Source organism: Meriones unguiculatus, chromosome 14 (assembly GCF_030254825.1).
Source record: "Meriones unguiculatus strain TT.TT164.6M chromosome 14, Bangor_MerUng_6.1, whole genome shotgun sequence".
Lineage (NCBI taxonomy): Eukaryota > Metazoa > Chordata > Mammalia > Rodentia > Muridae > Meriones > Meriones unguiculatus.
Genome location: NC_083361.1, coordinates 50,418,244 through 50,430,926, shown reverse-complemented (window position 1 = coordinate 50,430,926; position 12,683 = coordinate 50,418,244). Strand labels below are relative to the sequence as shown.

At 38.6% G+C, this 12,683-nt stretch overlaps 1 long non-coding RNA gene across 2 annotated transcripts in view; it reads left to right on the top strand.

Moving 5' to 3' along the window:
• The first annotated feature begins 5,575 nt into the window (after positions 1 to 5,575).
• The window catches only part of LOC132647210 (uncharacterized), a 253,174-nt gene continuing 246,066 nt past the window's right edge, over positions 5,576 to 12,683 (top strand). For both annotated transcript variants that reach the window (XR_009585540.1, XR_009585541.1), the window contains exons 1-2: positions 5,576 to 11,679; positions 12,525 to 12,669. This is a non-coding gene — a long non-coding RNA (uncharacterized LOC132647210). The remainder of the gene's footprint in view (positions 11,680 to 12,524; positions 12,670 to 12,683) is intronic.

Here is a 12,683-nt window from a genome sequence, read left to right as displayed (position 1 = left end):
GCACCAAGAAACTGTGAGACTTCCATAATGGAACTTAAAGACACGAAAGCCAAGACTGCAGAAGCCTGGAAGGGCTTAAGGAACGTGTGGGCTTAGAAGGCAGCTCTTAGGGGAAGGAGGCAAAGACACAGGGAGGTTGGTTCCAGTAGAGGGACAAGAGCAAGTGTCTAAATAACTAGAGCATTTCCTGCATGGTGGTACATAAGAGGATGTCATATGCTCCAAGTAAAAGAGAGAATACTTACAAGTAGGTGAGGAGAGACAGATAGAGCATGTGAAGAGAAGGGTCAGATGTACAGGCAAACTCTAGAATTGGGAACCAAATAAAATGTGTGCCAGAAGCCAGCAGAAACATATGTTTCATACACACCTTAAGGGAGCCAAATCAGCAACTTTAGTCAGCTATGGGCATAGATAAAAGATAAGAATGGCATCCTCTACCAATGCCACCTAAAGAGAGGGAACATAGAAAAGAGATAATGTTTGGAAACTGTTGTATGTTAGAAGGTGAACAGAGAAGACAGTCATAGGTTACTTGAAAATTAACTTCTTTAATTTGTGTATAAGAAGTTTGTCTGTAGCCAGAACAAAATTTTGTACATGAATGCATGGAGGTGTCTGTTTAATATCTTGTTAAGCAAACATTGTTTTAAACCCTGCCTTTCAAAAGCTGAATCCAGTGAATCCAGTGACCAGAAAGCCCAGAGATAATTTCTAACCCCTGGAAATCAAAGCAATCATTAGCTGTAGCATCTGGCACCTGACATAAGAATGAAAGCAAAAACAAAATCAATAAACACAAGACACAGAAATCTCACACATTTAAAACATATGGTGGCCACAATCATTCCTATATTCAAGTAACTTCACCAATTTCCATATCTGCTTCTATGTATATAATGAATCTTATGGATGAACCCAAAAAAGTAGATACATCTGCACACAGAAAACAGAATTTTCCAAACAACTAGGCTTAGGAAGGCATGCTATCTATAACCTTTTGCAGTCAATGAGAGTGAAAGAGTTTTGGAGTTGGATGGGAAGAGAACAATGTTTGATGTTAGAGGGGTTTTAAGTACCCTGTACCCTGGGATCCACCTGGAAAGTGAGTAATGGAAAAGGTGTGTCTGATTGTGTGGTTTGCAGGAGGAAAATATAGGTGTGCAAAGCTGGGGTCAGGCAGATGTAAAAGAAAAAGAAATAGAGGCTCCTTCTTTAACTATGAGCTCCAGACAGGCAATGGGACAGGACAGGTTGATACCACTGAAAAGGAATGAGGAGAGTACCTCTTAAAAATACAGCTAACTGGTGGGTAAGACTGTCTCCCTCCTTTGACAATAAGCAACAAGAAGGAAAGGTGGGTCTTCAAACACCATTAGGACTGGAAAGTAGCCATGGAGTCCAGAAGGACAGAGATGGTTTACCCTGGTACTGTGATGACTACCTGAGGCTCCCTATTGAGGATGGTGATGGTCTTGCCAAGAGAACCTGGGTCTCCTCAGGCATCCATGGCTTGATCTAGGAAAATGTCTTGAAGGTGAGCTGGGCTGGATGTCCTTATGCTGTGGAGGGCATAGATGTGTTCAGTGGACCCTATTAATATCACCATGGGTGTGGTCAAAGTGGTTTGGAAGTGTTTTCCAACACGGGCCTAATGACCCTCCTGAGCATATTGGAAACAGGACTTAGAGCTATCAGGTTTTGTGTACCTGGGAAGCTGCTTAGGCCAGCTTAAAAGACATAGCCAGAATCAGATATTTTTGGTTTGATACTTGTTCATGTCTTCCATGTTACACTTGGAAGACCAGAGTTAAGATTTCTGCTGGTGAAGTGAAGGATACTTTTTCCAGATCTTTAATTTTGGCAGTAACATCAGGGAAAATCTGAGAAAAATCATAAAGTTTTCATTCTAGCGACTTGTGATCAAGATTGGTATATTGCAACAGGGTCTTTGTAATGTGCTCTGAGATGGTTTCTGGTTTGCCCTGGATGACTTCTTAGATTTTGCCATAATTTGCTGCTTTAAAGATGGCATTGCTTTCTTCAGAGACATGAAGTTTTTTGTTTGTTTGTTTTTGTTTTTGTTTTTTGTTTGTTTGTTTGTTTTTCTGAATAGGTCTTTCACTTGCTTGTTTAGAGTTACACTAATGTACTTTATGTTATTAGTGGCTATTGTGAAGGTGTTTTATTCCCTAATTTCTTTCTTGGGCCTTTTGTCTTTGATGGACAGGAAGGCTTCTGATTTTTTTTTTTTTTTTTTTGAGTTAATTTTGTATCCAGCCACTTTGCTGAAGGTATTTATCAGCTGAAGAAGTTCTCTGGTTGAATTTTTGGGTCCCTCATGTATACTATCATATCATCTGCAAATAGTGATACTTTGACTTCTTCCTTTCCAATTTGTATCCCCTTGATTTGCTTTAGTTGTCTTATTGCTCTAGCTAGAACATCAAGTACTATGTTGAAGAGATACGGAAAGAGTAAACAGCCTTGCCTTGTCCCTGACTTCCGTGAGATTGATTTAAGTTTCTCTGTGTTTAGCTCAATATTGGCTATAGGCTTACTGTATATTGTCTTTACTATGTTTAGGTGTGTGCCTTGTATCTCTGATCTCTCCAAGACTTCAAACATGAATGGGTGTTACATTTTGTCAAATGCTTTTTCAGTGTCAAAGGAGATGATCATGTAGTTTTCTCTTTAGTTTGTTTATATGGTGGATTACATTGATGGGTTTCCATATATTGAACCACACCTGCATGCCTGGGATGAAGCCTACTTGGACATGGTGGATGATACCTTTAATGTGTTAGTGAATTCATTTTGCTAACATTTTTTAATTTATATATTTTATATTACTCACAGGTTATTTACATTGTATCCCAGCTGTAACCCCCTCCTTCATTCCCTTCCAATCCCACCCTTCCTCCCTCATCTTCTCCATGCCCCTTTCCAAGTCCACTAATAGGAGAGGACCTCCTCCCCTTCCATCTGACCCTAGCTTGTAAAGTTTCTTCAGGAGTGGCTGCAATGTCTTCGTCTGTGGCCTAGTAAGGCTGCTCCTCCCTCGGGAGGGGGGTGTTGAAGAGCTTGCCTTTGAGTTCATGTCATAAATAGTCCCTGTTCCCCTTATTAGGGAACACATTTGAGCACTAAGCTACCATGGGCTACATACGAGCAGGGATTCTAGATTATATACATACATGGTCCTTGGTTAGAGAAACAGTCTCATGAAAGATCCCTGTGCCCTGATATATTTGGTCCTTGTGGCACTCCTGTACTCTCCAGGTCTTACTAACTCCCCCTTCTTTTATATGATTCCCTGCACCCTGCTGAAGGTTTGGTTATGAGTCTTAATATCTGCTTTGATACACTACTAGGTACAGTCTTTCAGAGACCATTTGTACTAGGCTCCTGTCCTATTACTTGTTTGTTCCTACATCCAATGACCATCCCAATTGTCTTTTTAAGTGAGGATTGGTCATCTTACCCCAAGTCCTCTTTCTTGTTTATCTTCTTTAGGTGTATAGACTTCAGTATATTTATTCTATCTTATAGGTCTATATAAATGAGTATATACCATGTGTGTCTTTCTGCCTTTCGGATACCTCACTCAGGATGATCATTTCTAGCTCTCACCATTTGCCTGCAAATTTCATGATTTCCTCATTTTTAATTGCTGAGTAGTATTCCATTGTGTAAAGTACCAAAATTTCTGTATCCATTCCTCAACTGAGGGACATCTGGGTTGTTTCCAGGTTCTGGCTATTACAAATAAGGCTGCTATAAGCATGGTTGAGCAAATGTCCTTGTTGTGTATTTGAGCATCTTTTAGATATATACCTAGGAGTGTTTTAGCTGGATCTGAATGAATCACTATTTCTATTTGTCTGAGAAAGTGCCTGCCAGAGTGATTTCCAAAATGGCTGTACAAGTTTGCATTCCCACTAGCAAAGGAGGAGGCTTCCCCTTTCCCACATTCTCTCCAGCATGTGTTGTCACTTGAGTTTTTGATCTTAGCCATTCTGATGGGTGTAAGGAGAAATATCAGGGTCGTTTTGATTTGCATTTCCCTGATGGCTAAGGACTTTGAGCATTTCTTTAAGTGTTTTTCTGCCATTCTACAATCCTCTACAGAGAGTTCTCTGTTTAATACTGTGTCCCATTTTAATTGGATTACTTGATTTATTGCTTTTTAACTTCTTGAGTCCTTTATATATACTGGATATTAGCCCTCTATCAGATGTAGGGTTGGTGAAGATCTTTTCCCAGGCTGTAGGCTGTCGTTTTGTTTTGATGAGAGTGTCTTTTGTTTTACAGAAGATTTTCAGTTTCATGAGGTCCCGTTTATTGATTGTTGCTCTTAGAGCCTTTGCTGGTGGTGTTGTGTTTAGGAAATAGTCTCCTGTGCTGATGAGTTCTATGGTCTGCCCTACTTTTTCTTCTAACCAATTTAATGTGTCTTCTTTTATGTTGAGGTCTTTGATCCACTTAGACTTTGGTTTTGTCCAATGTGATAAATATGGATCTATTTTTATTTTTCTGCATATAGCCATCCAATTGGACCAGCACCATTTGTTGAAGATGCTGTCATTTTTTTCTTTGAGTGCTTTTGGCTTCTTTGTCAAAAATCAAGTATTCATAGATGTGTGGGTTAGTTTCTGGGTCTTCTATTCAGTTCCATTGATCCTCCTTTCTATTTCTATGCCAATACCATACAGTTTTTATTACTATTGCTCTGTAGTACAACTTCAGATCAGGGGTGGAGATACTTCCAGATGATCTGTTGTTGTACAGGACTGTTTTGGAAATTCTGTTTTTGTTGTTGTTGTTGTTGTTGTTGTTTCTCCATATGATGTTGAGAATTTTTCTTCCATCATCTGTAAAGAGTTGTGTTGGTATTTTGATGGGAATTGGTTTGCAAACATTTTATTGAGTATTTTTGCATCAGTATGTTCATTAGAGAGGTAGGTTTGAAGTTCTCTTTTTTTGTTGCGTCTTTGTGTGGTTTAGGTATCAAAGTGACTGTGGCTTCATAGAATGAGTTTGGTAATGATCTTTTGTTTATATTTTATGGAGAGCATTTGGAGAAAGGAGAACCCTCCACCACTGCTGGTGGGAATGTAAACTTATACAACCACTTTGGAAATCAATCTGGTACTTTCTCACACAATTAGGAATGGTGCTTCTTCCAAAAGGAGAGCAAAAGAACCAGACATTTAAACACAGGGGTCTTCCTAGACACTTATGCTCCAACCAAGTACCATGCATGAAGATAACCTAGAACCCCCTTCACAGATGTAGCCCATGGCAGTTTAGTGTCCAAGTGGGTTACATAGTAATTGGAAGAGGGACTGCGTCTGACATAATCTGATTGGCCTGCACTTTTATCACCTTCCCCTGAGGGGGGAGTAACCTTACCAGGCCACAGAAGATGACAATGCAGCCACTCCTGATGAGATCTGATAGACTAAGATCAGAAGGAAGGAGAGGAGGACCTCCCCTATCAGTGGACTTGGGAGGGGAATTTGTAAAGAATTGGGAGGGAGGGTGGGATGGACAGGGGAGGAGGAAGGGGCTTATGGGGGATACAAAGTGAATAAAGTGTAATTAATAAAAATAAAAATAAAAAATAAAAAAATAAAAAAATCCATCTATACCACTACTAGGCATATATCCAAAAGATGTTCAAGTACACAACAAGGACATTTGTTCAACCATGTTCATAGCAGCTTTATTTGTAATTTCCATAACCTGGAAACAACCCAGATGTCCCTCAAGGAGGAATTGATACAGAAATTATTATTCCTTTACACAACGGAATACTACTCAGCAATTAAAAACAAGGCAATCCTGTTAGACCAACACCATTTGTTGAAGAGGCTGTCTTTTTTTTTTTTTTCCATTGAATGGTTTTGGCATCTTTGTCAAAAATCAGGTGTCCATAAGTGTGTGTAGTTATATCAGGGTCTTCTATTGAATTCCATTTATCCACCAGTTGGTTTCTATGCCCGTACCATGCAGTTTTTATAACTGTTGCTCTATAGTACAACTTGAGATCAGGTTTTGTGATCTACCTCCAGAAGATCTTTTATTGTAGAGGATTATTTTAGCAATTCTGGGTTTCTCTTTATTCCATATGAAGTTGAGAATTTTTCCTTCAAAGTCTGGAAATAATTGTGTTGGTAACTTGATGGGAATTGCATTGAATCTGTAGATTGCTTAGATAGCCATTTTTACTATATTAATCCTGCTAAGCCATGAGCATGGGAGATCTTTCCATCTTCCGATATCTTCTTCTAATTAGTTGTTCAGAGACTGGATATTTTTTGTTTTCATATAAGTCTTGGACTTGATTGGTTAGGTTCACACCAAGGTACTTTATGTCCTTTGTGGCTATTGTGGAAAGTGTTGTTTCCTTAATTTCTTTCTCATGCCTTTTGTCTCTTGTATACAGAAGGAATATGATTTTTTTTAGTTAATTTTATATCCAGCCCATTTGCTGAAGATGTTTATCAGCTGTAAGAGTTCCCTGATAGAGTTTTTGGGTCACTCAGGTATACTATCATATCATGTAGAAAAATGCAAATTGATCCATAATTATCACCCTGCACAAAACTAAAGCCCAAGTGGATCAAAGACCTCAACATAAAACCAGACACACTAAACCTATTAAAAGAAAATTTAAGGAAGAGTCTGGAACTCATTGGCACAAGAGACAACTTCCTGAACATAAAACCAACAGCACAAGCTCTAAGAGCTACAATCAATAAGCTGGACCTCATGAAACTAAAAAGTTTCTGAAAAGCAAAGGACATTGTCCTCTGAACAAAACATCTGCCTACAGACTGGGAAAGGTTCTTCACCAATCCTATATCTGACAGAGGGCTAATATTCTGAATACAGAACAAAGAAAAATACTAAAAGCTGCAAGGGAAAAAGGCCAAGTAACATATAATGGCAAACCCATTAGAATCACACCTGACTTTTCAACAGAGACTATAAAAGGCATAAGTGTCTGGACAGATAACATGCAGACGCTAAGAGAACACAGATGTCAGCCCAGGCTACTATACCCTGCAAAACTCTCAGTCCTCATAGACAGAGAGAACAAGATATTCAATGACAAAAACTAATTTCAACAATACTTACAAACAAATCCAGCATTACAGAAGACACTGGAAGGGAAAATACAACACCTAAAAAATAACTTATTTCAAGAACACACAGGAAATAAATAGCCTTACTACAGTAAAACAAAAAGCAACCAAGCACACAACCTGATGACCACAGCCAACATCGAATTCAAAGGATCTAACAGCCACTGGTAATTAATCTCTCTCAACATCAATGGACTCAACTCTCCAGTAAGAAGACACAGATTAACAGAATGGATACGTAAACAAAACCCATCAATCCGTTCCATACAAGAAACACCCCTAAGGCACAAAGATAGACATTACCTGAGGGTAAAAGTTTGGAAGAAAACTTTCCAAGCAAATGGACCCAAGAAACAAGCAGGAGTAGCCATTCTAATATCTGATAAAATACACTTTCAACCAAAATTAATAAAAAGAGATGGGGAAGGACACTGCATACTCATTAAGGGAAAATTCCACCAGGAAGACATCACAATCCTCAACATCTATACCCCAAATACAAGAACACATATAGATCCCCACACATTAATAGTGGGAGCCTTCAACACCCCACTCTCAACAAAGGACAGGTCAACAAAACAGAAATTAAACAAAGAAACAATATCTCTGACAGAGGTCATGATTCAAATGGACCTCACAGACATTTACAGAACTTTACACCTAAACACAAAAGAATTTATGTTCTTCTCAGGACCTCATGGAACCTTCTCCGAAATAGACCATATAGTTGGTCACAAAGCAAGCCTCAACAGATACAAGAAGATTGAAATAATCCCTTGTATCTTGTCTGATCACCATGGAATAAAACTGGACCTCAACAACAACAGAAATAGCAAAAAGCCTACACACACATGGAAACTGAACAATTTGTTACTAAATGACAACTGCATCAGGGAAGAAATAAAGAAAGAAATTAAAGTCTTCCTAGAACTCAATGAAAATGAAGACACAACATACCCAAACTTGTGGGACATAATGAAAGCAGTGCTAAGAGGAAAGTTCATAGCACTAAGTGCCTTCAAGAAGAAATTTGAAACCTCTCATGCCAGCGACTTAATGGCTCACATAAAAGCCCTAGAAAAAAAAAAGCAGACACACCAAAGAGGAGTAGACAGCTGGAAATAAGCCCAGGGCCAGATGATTTCAGTGCAGAATTCTACCAGACATTCAAAGAAGAGCTAACTCTAGGTCTCTTCAAACTGTTCCACAAAATAGAAACAGAAGGAAGATTACCAAACTCATTTTATGAAGCCACAGTCACCTTGGTACCTAAACCACACAAAGACCCAACAAAGAAGGAGAATTTCAGGCCAATCTCCCTTATGAACATTGATGCAAAAACACTCAACAACATACTTGCGAACTGAACACAAGAACATATCAAAGATATCATCCACTATAACCAAGTAGGCTTCATCTCAGGAATGCAGGGGAGGTTCAATGTATGGAAATCCATCAATGTGATCCACCATATTAACAAACTGAAAGAAAAAAAAACACATGATAATCTCCCTAGATGCTGAAAAAGCATTTGACAAAATCCAACATCCATTCATGTTTAAAGTCTTAGAGAGAGCAGGGATACAAGGCACCTATCTAAACATAGTAAAGGCAATATACAGGAAGCCTATAGCCAACATTAAACTGAAAGGAGAGAACATTAAAGCAATCCCATTGAAATCAGGGACAAGAGAAGGCTGCCCACTCTCTCCATATCTCTTCAACATAGTGCTGGAAGTCCTTGCTAGAGCAATAAGACAGTTGAAGCAGATCAAGGGGATACAGATTGGAAAGGAAGAAGTCAAATTATCGCTATTTGCAGATGATATGATAGTATACATGAGTGACCCCAAAAACTCTACTAGGGAACTCCTACAGCTGATAAACACCTTCAGCAAAGTGGCCAGGTACAAAATTAACTCAAAAAAATCAGTAGCACTCATGTATACAAAAGACAAAAGGGCTGAGAAAGAAATTAGAGAAACAACACCCTTCACAATAGCCACAAATGACATAAAGTACCTTGGTGTAACCCTAACCAAGCAAGTCAAAGACTTGTATAAAAAAAATTTCAAGTCTCTGAAGAAAGAATTAGAAGAAGATATGAGAAGATGGAAAGATCTTCCATGCTCATAGCTTGTCAAGATTAATATAGTAAAAATGGCTATCTTACCAAAAGCAATCTACAGATTCAATGCAATTCCCATCAAATTGCCAACAATTCTTTACAGACCTGGAAAGAAAAATTCTCAACTTCATATGGAATAACAATTAATGCCATTACGTGCACTATTGATAAGCTCTTAAAATTATAAAAGGAATATATTTAACAAAAAGATAATTTAATCATAGAGATAATAGATGGCTCATAATATTTGTTTCACTGAACTATCCCCCAGGATGGTAGCATATTGCATGTGATTTATGAGTGAGTTGCTATCAAGTACTATTTATAAATAAAATGATCACTTGCTTTCCTGCTGAATATCAAATTTAAGCTTATAAAAGTTTCAATGTGTTAAAATATAGAAGAGTAAGAGTTTATGTACTAGAAGTTTTACAAAAATGAAAATAACATACACTGATGTGCTTAAATATCGTAAAGCAAAAGTAATGCTTATTTGAAATTTGACTTTTGAGAAAATAATAAACTTGAATTAATTATGTAAAAAAAAAAAAAAAAAGAAACCCAGAATTACTAAAACCATCCTCTACAATAAAAGATCTTCTGGAGGTATCTCTATCCCTGATCTCAAGCTGTACTACAGAGCAAAAAATGCATGGTACTTGAACAGAAACAGAATGGTGAATCAATGGAACCAAACAGAAGACCCAGAAATAAACCCACACACTTATGGACACCTGATTTTTGACAAAGATGCCAAAATCATACAATGGAAAAAAGATAACATCTTCATCAAATGGTGCTGGTCCAACTGGATGTCTACATGTAGAAAAATGAAAATAGATCCATACTTATCACCCTGCACAAAACTGAAGTCCAAGTGGATCAAAGACCTAAACATAAAACCAGACACATTAAATCGGCTAGAAAAAATAGGGGGGGAATACCCTAGAACTCATTGGTACAGGAAAAAACTTCCTAAACAGAACACCAACTGCACAGGCTCTAAGAGCAACAATCAATAAATGGGACCTCATGAAATTGAAAAGCTTCTGTAAAGCAAAGGACACCGTAATCAAAACAAAGCGACTGCCTACCAATTGGGAAAGAATCATCAGCAACCCTTTATGTGACAGAGGACTCATATCAAGTATATATAAAGAACTAAAGAAGCTGAAAAGCAGCAAACCAAGTAATCCACTTAAAAAATGGGGAACAGACCTAGACAGAGAATTCTCTGTAGAGGAATATTGAATGGCAGAGAAGCACTTAAAGAAATGCTCAACCTCATTAGCCATTAGGGAAATGCAAATCAAAACAACCCTGAGATTTCACCTTACACCCATCAGAATTGCCAAGATGAAAAACTCCAGTGACAACACATGCTGGAGAGGTTATGGAGAAAGGGGAACCCTTCTCCACTGCTTGTCGGAATGTAAACTTGTACAACCACTCTGTAAATCAATCTGGCACTTTCTCAGACAACTAGGAATAGTGATTCCTCAAGATCCAGCCATACCACTCCTAGGTATATATCCAAAAGAGGCTCAAGTACACAAAAAGTTCAATTGCTCAACCATATTTGTAGCAGCTTTATTTGTAATAGCCAGAAGCTGGAAACAGCCCAGGTGCCCCTCAACTGAAGAATGGATGCAGAAACTGTGGTGCATTTATACAATGGAGTATTATTCGGCAATGAAAAATAAGGAAATCATGAAATTTGCAGGTAAATGGTGGGACCTAGAGTTCCTGTTTTCCTCCCTAAATTCTATGTCTCCAGGAATTTTTCAGTTTGTGTTTTCTTTAATGTTTCTATTTCCAACTTGAGATATTATACTGTTTTTTCCCCTTTACATGTTTGTTTGTACTTTCCTATATTTCATTTAGTGATTTATTTATTTCCTCTCTAAAGGCCATGAGCTATTTTACTGTGCTTTAATTTATTTCTTTACGGATTTTATTTGTTTCCTCGTTTATTAACTTCTCAAGCATAGATTTAAGATCATTTTCTGTGTTTCAGTTGAGATAGGGTATTCAAGGCTGCTTGACTCAGGATAACTGGGTTCTGGAATGCCATATTGTTTTTCCTTTTGTTGATTATGTTTTTACATGATCATTTTTCCATCTGGTTGTCCCTGGCCTTGGCTGTTAGATCCTGTTGCTATTGTTCTTGGCAATGAAGGAAGAGCTTTGGACAGGAAGCTGGATGTCCTGCAAGAACTCTTCTCAGTTTGGTGGGAATGATTGTGCATTGGTGGGTAGATCTGAGAGACCTGCCTAAAGCTCTCCTCAGATGTGTATCCTGGGTTGCAAGTGGATTCCTCAGGAACTCAGAGATCCTCCAGTTGCCAAGGGAAGTCCTCAAGTCAACTGCCCCTCTACTGGCTTTCTTGCTACAAGGTAGGAGAGCCCAGGTATTGTGGTCAGACACTGAGCTTTCTAGGCACAGCCTTTATAGAGAATCTGTGAGATGAGAGGCCCTGCTGGTCTCCTTAGGGAGAGGATTTGAGCTTTGTTGCAGTGTCTGGGGTTGCTTCTTTGGTTCCCAAACATCAGGAGGCCCAAGGTTGTAGCTATGCAACCAGAAAGGTGAGAATGGGCCCCGTGTTTGGAACCTGGAGCTGCAGGTACCAGGAAAGTGTCCATGGATGTCAAAAGTGGGCCTCCAGTTTGAGTACCAGAAGGTATCCTCCCACAGATGATGACGGTAAGAGTGGATGCCCAAGGTTGTAGCTGCAACCACTGGTACCATGAATGTATGCATAGACAGTGAGGTTGGGATTGTAGTTTAGGCCTGTGGTTGTGCCAGAGAGCAGCCCAGCAGATTTTCCTTGGTTAGCCAGGTTATCTGAAATTGGAACCTAGTGTTTCTCCATGGGCTCTCTTCTCACCTGAGAAACACAAATGTTGGGGTTTTGGAATCCATGGTAGAGCTTATAGGTCACTCTGCTCTCACGGCTGAGCTTGCTGTTCAGCTACCTTGTATGATCAGCACTTGTGTTCCCCTGAAGAAACTCTTAACTCTCTCTATGCTAGAATATAATCTTCAACTAGTCCTATTCTTAACATTCTATTTCTTTAGCTGCTTTATTTTGTCACTTATTGATATGACTGTGGAAACTATATTTCTCTCCTATAGAATTATTTTGGAAATATTATTTTATTAGTATGTTTACATATAAATATATGTAATAATTTGTTGCATAATTCAGGTATTAACCAATGATTTCATACTAAATGATCAGATCAGGAATCAAAGAAGAAGAAGGAGAAGAGGAGGAGAAACAAATGGAGGAGGAGGTGGAGCATGAACTTGGAAGGGGACACTCTCTACTAATGACTCAGGCCACAGTCTTCTTCATGATCGAAAGCTACATTCTTTGAAAGACTGTGAGTAGTTGCCA